General features: G+C 40.7%; 1 protein-coding gene across 13 annotated transcripts in view; it reads right to left on the minus strand.

Annotated features, from left to right (window-relative positions):
- Positions 1-14,925, minus strand: part of LOC101703630 (transmembrane epididymal protein 1A-like) — a 102,732-nt gene that overhangs the window by 65,785 nt on the left and 22,022 nt on the right. For 5 of the 13 annotated variants that reach the window (XR_015441050.1, XR_015441051.1, XR_015441049.1 and 2 more), the window contains exons 2-3: positions 11,248-11,366; positions 10,913-11,003 (exon numbers count right to left, since the gene is read on the minus strand). The gene's annotated coding sequence lies outside the window, so the exon portion shown is untranslated. Of the gene's footprint in view, positions 1-10,912; positions 11,004-11,247; positions 11,367-11,798; positions 13,259-14,925 lie in introns of those variants that run through there. The other 8 variants (XR_015441053.1, XR_015441052.1, XM_013068886.3 and 5 more) reach the window with 4 other exon arrangements.

A 14,925-nucleotide genomic window follows, 5' to 3' on the forward strand; every position in this document is an offset into this window, starting at 1 on the left:
TTTTAGTCCCCGTCTCATTTCCAAAAGATCTATCTTCCTGTTTCCTCTTATCTGTCTTGTATTTTGCTCTTTATTTATACTTTGGGGTTCTCATATAAGAGAAATGATATAGTATGTATGCTTGTGTGGCTCATTTCACTTAACATTACAGTTTTTATACCTTCTTTTTCTGAGGCAAAAAAAATTGTGACACCTAATTTCACATTTCTTGGGTAATTCCATAGGGAAATAAATATTGCTGTTCATGAAAAGAAAACCAAAAAACCAACAATGATGACTTCTAAACAAAAATGGATTTAGGACAGAGAGTTTATGAGCATTTCCAATACAGCCCATTTTTTAGAGAGAGAGAGATATATATATAACAAATATAAATAATAATCAAGTCTGTTGATTCCACCCACTTCTTATCAAAAGGAAAAACACCTTTCATGTAGGTATCAGGAGGCCTCAAGTCAAGGGACGGATTTTTCCAAGGGTCGACCAGAACCCCCCAAGTCCTCCCTCCCACTAGCGTGATAAAATGATCCTCTCTGCCTGCTTCAGCTTCCTCACCACTCACCCCTTCACTCATCCCCACCCGGCTCTGCTTCCTCTTTCCAGCAAGGTTGCTCTCAGCAGCCTCAGGCATTGTTCTCAGGGATCATGTTTCACCTCTCAGGCTTTATCCTTTCCGTCCTCTGCTCTTCTGAGTCTTTTGCTACCTCTCCAATTACTTCTTTGCACTGATTCTCCATTGTGCCAACCCTTTAAGTAAGGGTAATTTGCTAAATTATCTCCTTGGCTGGCTTTTCCTCATTCTGTGTACAGATACTCTGAATGTCTTGTACCCTCCCATGCTTTATGTTTTCATTTATTATTCAAATGACTCCAAAATCTATGTATCTAGCCCTAAGCTCTCCCTCTAAGCTTGAGATTCACAGATGGTAGACTATAAATAAGATAAATCCCTAACAAATGAAAGGAAAGAGAGGTTTTTAATCTGCAACTCAAAATCATGAGGTCCGTTGGTGTAACAGAAACCATGGAGAATTTCTAAAGACAAGATGCTGAAGGAATGCTGATGAGGTTGGCCTGAAGAAAGAAAACAGTCCCAAATGTGGGTGAGAGAGCAGCATGCCTGGAGAAGGAAGGGCCTGAGAGCTGGAAAGATCCAGGGCAGCCCAAAGGGGGAATATCAAGAGGAGCGGCCATATGTGTGATCTCTACCAACCCTTGCCCACACATACATGAAGAGCCAGCCAGAGGTCCCGGATATACCCCTTCAGGTTGCCCAGTGGGTGTAGGCTTGGCTCAGAGAAAGGCAGTCCCCCATGTGTTACCAGGCTCTGGGTAGTGTAGGCTCTTTACAGTGATTCTTGCCAGGATTTTTGTTGTCCTGAACAAAGAACTGGACAAGACACTTGAAAAAGATAGCATGGTTTTACATTTTTTAAAGGTAGAAAAAGAAATATGCTCTGCAAAGTATGGGCTAGAGAAAGCTCACAGGGCACTGGGTTAAGGGCTGACATCTTTTGTATCCCCCTATTCTTTAGGCTGAAATCAAATCTAGGCCATCCTATCAAAAACCTGCTTGGTTTCTGGCCAGAAAAAATGAAGATAGTGCTTTTTGATTGGTCCCAGCTGCAGGCTTTGGAGCTGGTTTTTTCCACGTGTATCCTAGATCTCCATGGTTGACAGGTCACTGCCCAGTTACCCAGGAGGCTGGCCCCACCTAATCTCCTGCCTCGTGTGCATAGCAGAAATTGGAGCAGGCCCCTCCACAAGGCCAGCTCTGCCATACCCTGCTCCAAACTACACACCTGTTTACTCCACTCTCACTCCCATTCCACTCCTTCCTCAAGGGAACAGCACAAATAGCTATTAGAATGTTTAATCCAGCTTCTCAAGTACAACAGTGAGCAAAGTCAACAATCAGCAAGCACTTGAGTAAACCCAACTCCATGAAAGAGACAGAACAAACAATAAAAAAAGAACTTAAGGAGGCAAAGTGTAATCATAGTAAGATTTACATATAATCCAAATCCCCAGAGGAATAAGGGAGGGCTTCTCGTTTAAGAAATAATAGGCAAGTTATGATAGGAAATAGAATCAATTACAGATTGTGAACATTAAAAAACCACAATTGTCAAAATAAAAAATTAAGCAGATGAGCTGATCAAAATAATTACAGTTTATAAGAATTGCTGAACTAAGAAAGGAGAAGGATGATATGTTCAAAAGGCCCAAAAGAAAAACTGCCAACCAAGGCTGAAGATGTGACTCAATGGTAGACTGCTTGCCTAGCATAAATAAGGACCTAGGTTCACTCCCCACTACCACACAAAACAAAAATTGCCAACCAAGAAAACTATACCAGGCAAAACTGCCCTTCACAAATGGTGGCACACACCTGTAATCTCACACTCAGGAGGTTGAGGTAGGAAGATGGTGAATCTGAGATGAGCCTAGGCTATGTAAAGAGTTCAAGGCCAGCCTGTCTCAAAAAAAGCAAAAAACAAAAAATATGTATATTAAAAAAAGGAGAGACAAAGAAATTCTCAAGCAACAGAGGCTGAGGGAATTCATTGCAATTATACCTACCTTACAAGAAATGCTAAAATGTAAGCCAGGTGCAGTGGTGCACACCTGTAATCTCAGCACTCGGGAGGCTGAGGTAGGAGGATGGCTGTGAGTTTGAGGCCAACCTGGGCTACAGAACAAGACCCTGTCTCAGAAACAGAACTAAACAACTGCTAAAAGGAGTTTTTTAACTTGAAATGAAAGAATGCTAAACAGCAACACAATATCATAAGAAAGTATGAAACTCATTAATAAAGGAAAATGTATAAATAGGTACAGAATACTATATTACTATTAATGGTGATGACTGAATCACTTTAAATTCCAGTATAAAATATTTCAAAAAAAAGGTTAGTTGATAAAGGTATTAAAAATAACTAACCAAAAAATATGTTAAAAGACATAGTCTGAATAGATATAAATTGTGATGATATTTCATAAACTGTGGTAGGGAGAGAAGTTAAAGTGTTGAGTTTTGTATGCAATTGAACTAAAGTTGTTATCAGCTTAACACAGACTATTACAACTGTAAGATATTTTATGCAAGCCCAAGGAAACCACCAAAAAAAACTACAGAAATTACACAAACGAAAGGAGTCAAAACCTATCAACATAAAAAATCAACAAAGAAAGTAAAAAAGGAAAAGATAGACGAAATAACTACAAGAAAACAACTATGAAAATGGCAACAATAATTATCAACAATCACTTTAAATGTGGAAAGATTGAATTCCCCAATCAAAAGACACAAGATGACTGAATGGATAAAAAAAAATTTTTTTAAAGACCCAACTATCTGCTACCTACAAGAAACTCAGCTTGGATGTAAGGACATAAGAGCTGAAAGTGAGGGGAGGGAAGAAGAAACTCCATAGAAATAGTAACCAAAAGACAGCAGGGTGACTGCACTTGTTTCAGACAAAACAGAGGGGTTTTTGTTTTGGGTTTTTTTTTGGTACCAGGGATCGAACTCAGGTCTTTGCGCTTGCGCAGCAGGCTGCGAAACCACTGAGCTAAATCCCTGGCCCAAAACAGACTTTAAATCAAACACTATCATAGGATAAATAAGAGCACTTTATAATAATAAAATGATCAATCCACCAGGAAGATACAACAATTATAAATATATATGCATCCACCATCAGAGGACCTAAATATAGAAAGCAAACATTGACAGAACTGAAGAAATACTCATAGGCAGTAATATGACAATAGTAGGAGACTTTAATACTTCACTTCCAATAATGAACAGAACATTCAGACACAAGGTCAATAAAGAAACAGGGAGTTGAATAAAACTAGAACAACCAAGGGGACTTAACAGACATACGCTGACTTTTCCAACCATAATGAAGGATGAGTATTTTTATCAAGCACGTAGATCTTTCTACAGGATAGATCACAAGTTAGATCACTAAAGCGGTCTCAACAAATTTAAGACTGAAATTACACGGAGTATCTTTTCTGACCACAGTGGAATGAAACAAGAAATCAACAGCAGAAGAAAAACTGGAAAATGCACAAATATGTGAAAGTTAAACAACACACTCTTAAGCAAACACCAGCTCCAAGAAGAAATAAAAAAGAAAACTAGAAAATAGCTTGAGATAAATAAAAATGAAAATACAGCATACAAACATTTATGGAATGCAGCAAAAGCAGTCCTAAGAGGAAAGTTCATACTGATAAATGCTTACATTAAAAAACAAGATCGCAAATAAATAGGCTGACTTTACACTTCAAGTAACTAGAAAAAGAACAAATTAAGTCCAAAGTTAGCAGAAGGAAGAAACAAAGATGACAGCAGAAATAAACACAATAGAAAAACAATGGAAAAATCAACAAAACTAAATAGTTGATTTTTGAAAAGATAAAATTAACAACCCTTTAGCTAGATTAACTCAGATAAGACTCTAATAATTAAAATCAGAAAAGAAAGAAGAAACATTACAACTGATGCCAGAGAAGTAAAGGTATTTTAAGAGATTATTATAAACATTTTATATCAACAATCTAGATAATCTAAAAGAAACAGATAAATTTCTAGAAACATTCAACCTACCAAGATTGAATCATGAATAAACAAAGTCTGAACAAATCTATAACCAGTATGGAGACTGAATTCGTAATCAAAAACCTTTCAACAAGTGGGTATCATAGCACGCACCTGTAATCTCACCTACCATGGAGGCTGAGACAGGAGGATTTCAAGTTCAAGGGCAGCCTGAGCAACTTGGTGAGATCCTGTCTCAAAATAAAGTAAAAATTAGGGCAGAGGATTTAGCTCAGTGGTTCCGGGGCCTGCCTCGCAAGCACAAGGTCCCGAGTTAGATCCCCGGTACCAATAAATAAATAAAGTAAAAAATTTAAAAGGCTAGGGAATTAGCTCGGCACTGCCTGGGTTGCAGTATCACACACATATACATACACATACATATACACAACATTTCAACAAAGAAAACCCTAGTGCAAAGATGTTTGTGTTGGTGAATGTTTGGCTGGTTAGTTTCCTGATGGAGTCTCACTATGTTGCCCAAGCTAGCCTCCAACTCCTGAGTTCAAGCAATTCTCTTTCATCGGGCTGGTAAGATGTGGGACATGTATATGCCACTACATGCAGCAAATAGATTTTGTAGAACCTGAATTTTACTATTTTTTTCCCAGATCAATTCCAGGGTCTTGTATATGCTAGGCAAGTGAGCTACCTCTGAACTATGTCCCCAGTACTGATTCTAAAAAAAGTTTACAGGATCAATGGCAGTATTTCTCAAACTCCAAACAATTGCACAGGAAAGACTTTCTAACTCATTCTATGAGACTGGCATTACCCTGAGACCAAAACCACTAAAAGAAAACTACAAACCAATATCTATTATGAACATAGATGCAAAAATCCTCAACAAAATACTAAACCAAATTCAGCAGCATACTGAAAGTTATCGTATACCATGGCCAAGTGGAATCTATTCCTGGAAAGCAAAGATAGTGCATAAAATTGATCAAAGTGATTACATCACATTAACTGAATGAAGAAGAAAAGCCACATGGTCATCTTCATCTCAACTGATGCAGAAAAGCATGATAGAGAGCAGCTTGCCTAGCATGGTCAAGGCACTAGGTTCAATCCCCAGCAGAGCCCCAGCCCTCAAAAAAAAAAAAAACCTACTCAATAAGCTAGGACTAGAATGAAACTATTTCAGCATAATAAAAACCATATATGATAAATCCACAGTGAACTCTATACTCAGTGATGAAAGACTGAAAGCTTTTCCTCTAAGATCAGGAATGAAGTGAAGACGTCAACTTTCACTGCTTCTACTCCAGGTAGTACTGAAAGTTCCAGCCAGAGCAATTCATCAACAAAGAGAAAAAGTCATCCTCTAAGATAAGAAGGAGAGAAGTAAAATGCTCCATTTGCAGAGAGAATACAATCCTTTTTTAAAATTTTATTTAAAAAATAAAACAAAATTTCATAACAAAATAAAACAAAATTTCATAACAAAATAATAAAAGAATCACAATAGTTAATATAGTGTATATCATTATTGTCAAAGTAGTTACTCAGAGTACCAAAAGGACATAGACCAAAAAGATTCTTACAAAGAAGAAACAAGCAGAAAATAACACAAAACTTTCTTGTATCAAGAAAAATAATAAATATAAGGTGATAGAAATGCTTATTAGCTTAATTTAATCATTCCACAATACATAGTCATATAAAAATATCACATTGTACTTCATATATATATATGTAAAATTATTATTTGTCAATTTTAAATTTTTAAATTAAAAAATCTTAAAGACTCCATTAAAAGGCTGTTAGAACTAGGGCCGAGAATTTAGCTCAGTGGTGCTGCTGCCTTCCTCACAAGTACAAGGTCCTAAGTTCCATCCTGGTACCAAAAAACAAAACAAAACAAAAAAAAGCTGTTAGAACTAATAAATGAATTCAATACAGTTTCAGGATACAAATCAACATACATTATTATGTTTCTATACACTAACAAACTAAACACAAACTAAACACAAGCTAAAAACAAATTTAGAGTAAAATAAATCAGACACACAAGCTTAGATATCACATGGTTTCTCTTATATGAGAAACTCATAGTATAAAATAAAGAGCAAAATAAGAGATGGATAGTAAGAAACAGGGAGATAGATCTTTTGCAAAAGGGAAGAGGACCAAGAGATGAAGGGAGGAAGGTAGGGGAGAGAGAGGGGTTAAAAAAGAATTAAGGGGTGGGGGATTTAGCTCAGTGGTTTCACCCCTTGCTGCACAAGCGCAAGGACCCGAGTTCAATCCCCAGTGCCAAAAAAAAAAAAAAAACAAGTGGAAGACATCCCATGACCATGGAAATAAAGACTTAATATTATTATAATGTCCATACAAAACAGAGTGACTTATAAATTCAATGCAATCCCTATCAAAAGTCCAATGGCATTTTTTACTGATATAGGAAAAAAATATGCTCAAATTAATGTGGAACCACAAATGACCATGAATAGTCAAAGGAATAGAAAAATAAGAAAAAAGCTAAAAGTATCATACCTTCTGACTTCAAAATACATTGCAAAATTACAACAGTTAAATTAGTATGGTGCTGGCATAAAGACTTATAGACCAAAGGAACAGAACCAAGTCCACACTTTTACAATCAATTAATTGATCTTCAACAGGATGCCAAGAACACACTAGGGGATGGATAGTATTTTCAACAAATGGTTTTTGGGGAAACTGGATATCTACAGGTAAAAGAATGAAATTAGACCCTTATCTTACTCCATGCACAAAAGTCAACTCAAAATAGATTTAAGATTTAAACATAGGACCTGAAACTGTAAAATTTCTGGAAGAAAACACTGGAGAAAGCCTTCAAGATTTTGACCTTGGCAATGATTTCATAGATCAGATACCAACAGCACAAGCCACAAACACATGAGATGACCTCAAACTAAAAAGCTTCTTCTTAGCCAAAGAAAGAATTAAGAATGAAAAAGCAGGGGCCGGGGATTTAGCTCAGTGGTTCTGGCACCTGCCTCGCAAGCGCAAGGACCTGACTTCGATCCCTGGTACCAAAAAAAACAAAAAGAACAAATTGAGAAACTAGAACTTGTCAAATAATAATTTTTTTTAAAAAAAACTTTAAAAAAAGAATGAAAAAGCAATTAGGCATGGTAGCACAAGCCTGTAATCCCAGCACTCAGGAGGCTGAGGCAGGAGAATCGCTGTGATTTTGAGGCCAGCCTGGGCTACATAGAGAGACTTTGTCTCAAAAAAAAAAAAAATGTAAAAGCAACCTATGAATGGAAGAAAATACAATTGCAAACCATATATCTGTTATAAAAAAGTTACTCTCCAAATCATATGAGGACATCTAAAACTTAATAGTAAAAATAACTAATGTGATATTAAAATGGGCTAAAGACCAGAATAGGCATTCTCCAAAGAAAACATAAAAACAGCCAAAGCCATATAAAAAAAATTCTCAGTGTCACTAATCATCAGGGAAGTGGAGATCAAAATTACAATGAGAGATCACCCATATCTGTCAGGATAGTGATTGTCAAAAAAACCGAAAGACCAGGGTAAGCAAATATGTGGAGAAATTGAAACCCTGCACACTATTCATGGACGTGCAGAATGGTGCAGCCACTATTTTTAAAAAAGTATGAAAGTTTCCTTTACAAAGTTAGAGCATCAGGCATGGTGGTGCACATCTGTAATCTCAGGACTCAGAAGGCTGAGGCAGGAGGATCGCCACAAGTTCAAGGCCAGCCTGGGCTACATAATGAGTTCAAGGCCAGCCTGAACTACAAGAGCAAGACCCTGTCTCAAAACACCAAAAATAAATAAATAAATAAAATTTAAAATGTTTTGAAGTATAACTATGATTCTTTTTTTTTCTTTGCTTAAATTCTTGTATTGGTACATTTTAGGTATACAGTATGTTTACATTTATCCTAGGGTGCTTGTACCCATACATGATATAACTTGGTTACATGTGCGCCCTTCCCCCTGTCCACCCTTCCCTATTTACAAAGACTTTGATTCCATTTTTTCCTTTTCTCATAATTTTTCCTTTCCCTTCTTTCCTTTCCCCTTCCCCTCCCAATTCCCCTACCCCTTTGGACCTTTTCTTCCTATTTCAAATTATCAATTATTTATTTTAATCCTTATTTACAGTGTCTCACACTAGAGAAATTATATAATCCGGCAATTCCATTTCTGAGTACTTATATAAAAGAATTGAAATCAGGATCTCAAAAAGATATTAGGACTCCTATTTTCCTTGAAGTAATATTCATAATAGCCAAAATGTAGAAGAAATTTAAATGTCCATCAATGGATAAATGGGTTAAGAAAACTGACCCTGGCATGGTAGTAATTCTAGCACTCTAGGAGCCTGCAGCAAGAGAGTCAAAAGTTCAAGACCAGCCTCAGCAACATAGCAATTTAGCAAGACCTCTGTCTCAAAATAAAAAATGTAGCTCAGTGCAGAATCCTGGGTACACATACACACACACACACACACACACACACACACACACACACAACACGATAAGCAGAGGAAAATACCATTCACCCTTTAAAAGAAGGAAATTCTGTAATATGTGACAACGTGGATGAACTTTGAAGATACTGTGCTAAGTGAAAAAGGCAATCATAGAAAGACAAATATTGGATGATTCCATTTTATGAGGTGTCTAAAGTGGTCAGATTCATGGATGGTGGGATGGTGGTTACCAGGGACTAGGGGGAATTATTAATCAGCAGGCAGAAAGCATCAGTTGAGTTAAGATGAGTAATTTCAGGGAGCTGTTGTACAGCACTGATTCTATAGTTAATGTTTATGCTTTGTACTTTTTAAATTTCCTTAGAAAGGGCAGGGGGTTTAGCTCAGTGGTGCCGCTGCCTGCCTCACAAGCTCAAGGTCCTGAGTTGGATCCCTGGTACAAAAAAAAAAAAAATTCTCCTTAGAAAGGTAAGTCTCATGTTGTGTTCTAACAACAATAAAATATTTTTTAAAGAAGTTAGAAAAAATATTACTGAACTGGAAAATTGAGTGAGGAATTCTTGTGGAATTCAGCATGCAAGAAAGAAAATATGAATTAACGTATTTAATAAAAATAGAAAGAAAGTAGTTTCTGAAGTCAAATATCCCTCTAATAAGGATTCCAGAAGAAGAACTAAGAATAGAGAGAAAATGTTTAAAGAAATGTTGAAACTAGTACTCTGACTTTATGAATGGATTCACCCATTTGTGGTTCTATAACTTAAATGGCTGTTGGAAGATGGTGGAACTTGAAGGTAGGGCCCAGCTGGAGGAAGCAGGCCATTGAGCACATGTCCTTTGTGGGTATGTTTTGTCCCCGGCCCCTTTCTCTCATTATTTCATTGTTTCATGGCCACTGTGATGTGAGCAACTTTCTTCTCCCATGTGCTGCCCACCATGATTTTTCTGCCTCATCACAGGCCTAAGAGCAATGGAGCCAGTGACCATGGACTGACAGCTCTGAAACCATGAGCCCAAATAAACCTTTCCTCCTGTAAGTCAGAAACCTGACATGGCCCAGGGATTTAGCTCAGTGGTTCCGCCACCTGCCTTGCAAGCGCAAGGTCCCAAGTTCTATCCCTGGTACCAAAAAAAAGAAAGAAAGAAAGAAACCTGACGGACACACTCATCAGTGCCTGTAGGACCTTCCTGCAAACAGAATTCGGACTCTCAGAAGAGAATGTAGAAGGGGCCGGGGATTTAGCTCAGTGGCACCACACCTGCCTTCCAAGTGCAAGGTCCTGAGTTCAATCCCCGGTACTGGGGGGAGAAAGAAGAAGAAGAGAATGTAGATTAAAAAGATTTTGTTGTTCCGGCGCCTCCCTCGAAAGTGCAAGGTCCCAAGTTCAATCCTCGGTAACCTCCCACCCAAAAAAAGATTTTGTTGTTACCTTTGAGTTGTTTGGTTTAACACAATAACTGACAGTTTAGGGTTCATGCTTTGTTGTCTTAGTGTGTTTACTTCTGTAACAAAATACCCGGGACTGGATAAGTTATAATGAATAAAAATGTATTTCATTCACAAATCTAGAGGCTCAGAAGGCAAAACTCAAGGAGCCTTCTTGCTGCACCCTATCATGGTGGAAAGTATCACATGTAAGTGAGTAGCAAAGCTGGGGACATGGGGGAACACATCTTCTATCACGAACCCTCTCCCTCGATAACTTGACTCTCCTGTAACAATGGCATTAATCCTCTTGCAAAGACAGAGCCCTCATGACCTCATCACCTCTTAAAAGGCCCAGCTTCACACTGTTACCCTGGGGATTGAGTTCCCAACACACAGACTTTACCTTGTGAGATGCACATGGTTTTATCAATTCATTTTGCAGAGGAGCAATCCATAGGACTGGAAACTGAAGTCACTCAAGGGGGGCCATACAACTGCAAAACAGCAGAAGCTAGTCAGCCTGGCTGCGTCTCCCAACCTGACCCCCAGTCTGAGATGGGAAGATACATCATGTTCTACTGTGGAAGAAATCAGACTCTAGGGAGAGTCAAGGTCATCAGAGGCAAAAAATGGCTTTTGTTAACAGAACTTGCCCTTGACATTGAGACGGACACGTTTCAGAAAATTTGACTGCAGTAGTCAGCTTTCTCATTGCTGGGACAAATACTTGATACTCACAACTTAAAGAAGGAGAGGTCTGTTTGGCTCCCAACTTTAGAGGCTTCAGTCCGAAGTCGGCCGGCTCCACAAAGCAGAAATACTATGGCAGAAGGGCAAAGCTACTTAGTCCATGGCAGCTGAAAAGCAGAGCAGAGGTATGGTGCTAGAGAGGAAGGGCCAAATGTAGAGCTGCTGTGGTTTACATCTAGAGCCTCGTATATTCACACTGGGGCTTTGGAGGGGGATTAGATTCTGGGGGCTTAGAGCTGACTTGCTGTTGGGAAGTGGGGTCTGGTCTCTGAGGCTAGTTTCTGGGCACGGGGCTGAAAGGGCTCATCTCCCTGCCCGGCTCCTCCCTGCTCTCTGCTTCCTGTCTGCCATGCCAGGAGCAGCTATTTTGCTACCATGCCTCAGTGCCAAGCCATCCCACCCTGGAGCCAGCTGACTATAGACTGAAACCTCTACGGATTATGAGCCAAAATAAACCTCCCCTCCTTTAAATTGTGAGTGTCAGGTACTGTGCCTAGGCAATGAGAGAGTGACTAAGACAACAACCCGCCCAGACACACCTAGGCATGTGCTCCGAGAATCCCTAGGCGGTTCCAGAGCCAGTCAAGCTGAGTTAGGCTTAACCATCACATTGACCTTGACATCAGATAGGCAGCATGCTTCAGGTGTACCACGAGAGCTAGAGAAAGAGCTAGTGTCAGGGTGAACGGGTTTTAAACTAGAGACCCTCGTGCAGCCAGGGAACAGTGTATCCCAGCATGGAGCACTGTGCCCAGACCCAGAGAGCTTAAGTCACCAGACTGCTGTCCCTCACACCGGTCTGTCTTCAGGAAAGGAAACCCTCCTCGACCTGGATGACAACCCCAGCAGGCCTGTGACTTTTCTGCTCATTCTCAAAATAGTCTGTGGTCACTCTTAGTTGCAAAAGCAGCAACACTCCAGACATTAGACTGTTAATGCAAGGTATTCATCAAGTGCCTGAGCTTATTTTTACCTTGACTTCTCTTCCCCCCTCCCCTGCTTAAGCCTGGCCAGCTGGAAGCCTCCGCGAAGGCAGTGTAGGGGTGTTGGCGTCTTCTCTCTTTTTCCACTCTGTCTCCCTAGCCAGACACAGCTAATACTACAGCTGCCCTGGTGGAGGGTATTGGAGGAGGGGCTGCTGCAGCTGTAAATCAGTCAGGCTTTCTGCCAGGCAGATGTGAAATTCGGCCTCCTCCTCATGGGGTGCTTTTATACCCACTGCACTGGCTCAGCCTCTGGTTATCTCCAACCTGTGGCTGTATCTCAAGTCCAATCTCATTTCAGATACTTGACATCCTCAGCTCCTGGGCTTCACCTCCACCCATTCTACTGGAGTAGCTCTACACAGGACCCAAGATGTGGAGTTTGCTATGGTTTGATGTGGCCCCCAAAAGCCCGTGATCAGGTGATGGGGCTGGGTGAAGTCTCATGGCAGAGTGATGGGATGGCATTCGTATCTTCATGAGGAGAAGAGAAGAGACCTGAGCTAGCAGTGTTCTAGGGCTCACCGTGTGATCCCCTCTGCCAGACCGTACTGTGATGTCCAAGAAGGCTCCTGTCAGATGCTGAGCAAATGCTGGCTAACATTATGCTCTTGAACTTGCCACCCTCCAGCACTGTGAAAGACGAAGCTCTGATCTACATCAGCTCCTATGGCTTGACTCTATCCACATGCTCCAAACAAACTTCTATATGTCACCAATCACCCAGTCTCAAGTATTTCATTACAGTAGCAGAAAAACAGGCTAAGATAGGCCCTTTGCATGCTCTCTCTCCTGTGGGGCCTGTACCCATTTGGATGAAATTTTCATGTTTCCCTTACTCTGAGAACACTCTGGGAGGGCCAGCTGGGCCCAGCAAGGTGCTAGGGGCCCCTCACTGTCCCGGTTTCCCTCCAGCTGTGGGTCACACGTTAGGCTCTTAGAGAAACCAGCCCACAGACACTCACTGATTGAGATGAGGATGCAGAGCTCACCCTGTCCCCTAGATAAGACCCATAATACAGGTTTCTTGGAGGACATCCTTCCCACAAACCCTTGCTGTCTGCCATCTATCCACTACTCTTAAGTCTAAGAGCAGCCAATAGATTTCAAAAACTGGATGCAGGGCCGGGGATTTAGCTCACAGTTTCACCGCCTGCTGCGTGAGGGCAAGGACCCGAGTTCAATCCCCGGTAACAAAAACAACTGGATGCAACAACATAGGCCTGTAATCCCAGCTGCCTGGGAGGCTGAGATGGGAGAATCACGAATTCAGGACCACCCTGGACAACCTAGCAAGAGCTTATCTCAAAATTTTAAAAGTAAAATAAGGGCCAGGGATTTAGCTCAGTGGTTCTAGCGCCTGCCTCACAAGCGCAAGGTCCCAAGTTCAATCCCCGGTACCAAAAAAAAAAAAAAAAAAAAAACTAAAATAAAAAGGGCTGGAGGTGTCAGTGGTAGAGCACTTGTAGCATGCAGGTACCACAAATGCATGCACGCACACACACACACACACACACACACAAAATAGTGGGGTAGAATTTTAGCATCTCTTTAAAAAATCATCAAAAAGTGAGCTGGCATCTCTCCATTTCCACATCTATGGCACATATTGGTGCTCAGTAGAAAATTTAATTTTAAGACCCTACTACATTGATGTGAATTGACCTTCTTCCTTCTTCCCAAGTACAGATAACATTTTCTATTTTAGAGGTGAGGAAAAGTCATTTCTAAGAGGTCAGAGAGGTATGGCCAGTGTCACCCAACCATTACTGATAGGGCTGGCATTCACCAGGTCTGTCTGGCAGCTTTTGAAAGACGCATGCTCCCTGCCCCAAGCCGTGGGAAAAATGTGGGGATGCACGGGGAAGCGTTTCCCTCATTTAGGGACCAGGTCACCAGAAGAGCCTCCACTATACTTTAGCTCGGATCTGCATCAGCTCCATGGCTTGGGGGACACAGGCTCACAGGACACACTCTGAGACCTGGCTTAGGGGAAGAGCTGGGAGACCTCAGGCTGTAGGAGAGAATGGCAGGCCTACTGATGCAACAACTGTCCCCACTGGATGTGATTTTTCGGCTGACTCACCTGCTCTGCTATCCAAGCCAAACACTATGGGGCAGGGCTTGGTTTGGCCAACACTGTAGCTGGGGATCCTGTGCTGGGATCCCAGGCAGGTCTTTGCCTTGGTGTTTTCTCATGTGGCTGAGCCTTGTTTTCTTCACAACATCTGTGAACTTGTTGTTTTGGGCTTTGTTTTTACATACAATTGGCCTGTAATAGGTGCATTACTGTCCCACGAGGGGTTGAGCTAAATTCATACTAAGGTCTGAAACACTTTTCCCAGGAAGCAATGTGCAGTGACCAACCTCTACCCATCACAAGATGATTTTTCAGTACACCATGGGATGCAGGCTTCTGCCCATCAAAGCTCAGCACACCTCTGTACTCCAGAAAGTCTCTGCACGATGGTAACTATTTCTCTCCACACCACCTCAGCTTTCATATCTGTAAAATGTGGCGATTACAGAACCTGCTACATAAGATTGTTGTAAGGATCAAGTGAATTAGATATACGTGAAGTGCTTGCAAGTGCACCTGGTGTATAGTAGGTGCTCTGAGTGGCTGCTAGTGTCGGTGTGAGTGGTGCTAATTAGAATCGCAAAGCCCTGACTCACAAGTGAT

Source organism: Heterocephalus glaber, unplaced genomic scaffold, assembly GCF_053883595.1.
Source record: "Heterocephalus glaber isolate CG9 unplaced genomic scaffold, H.glaber_assembly_v1.0 deba00001504, whole genome shotgun sequence".
In the NCBI taxonomy this organism is placed as follows: domain Eukaryota; kingdom Metazoa; phylum Chordata; class Mammalia; order Rodentia; family Bathyergidae; genus Heterocephalus; species Heterocephalus glaber.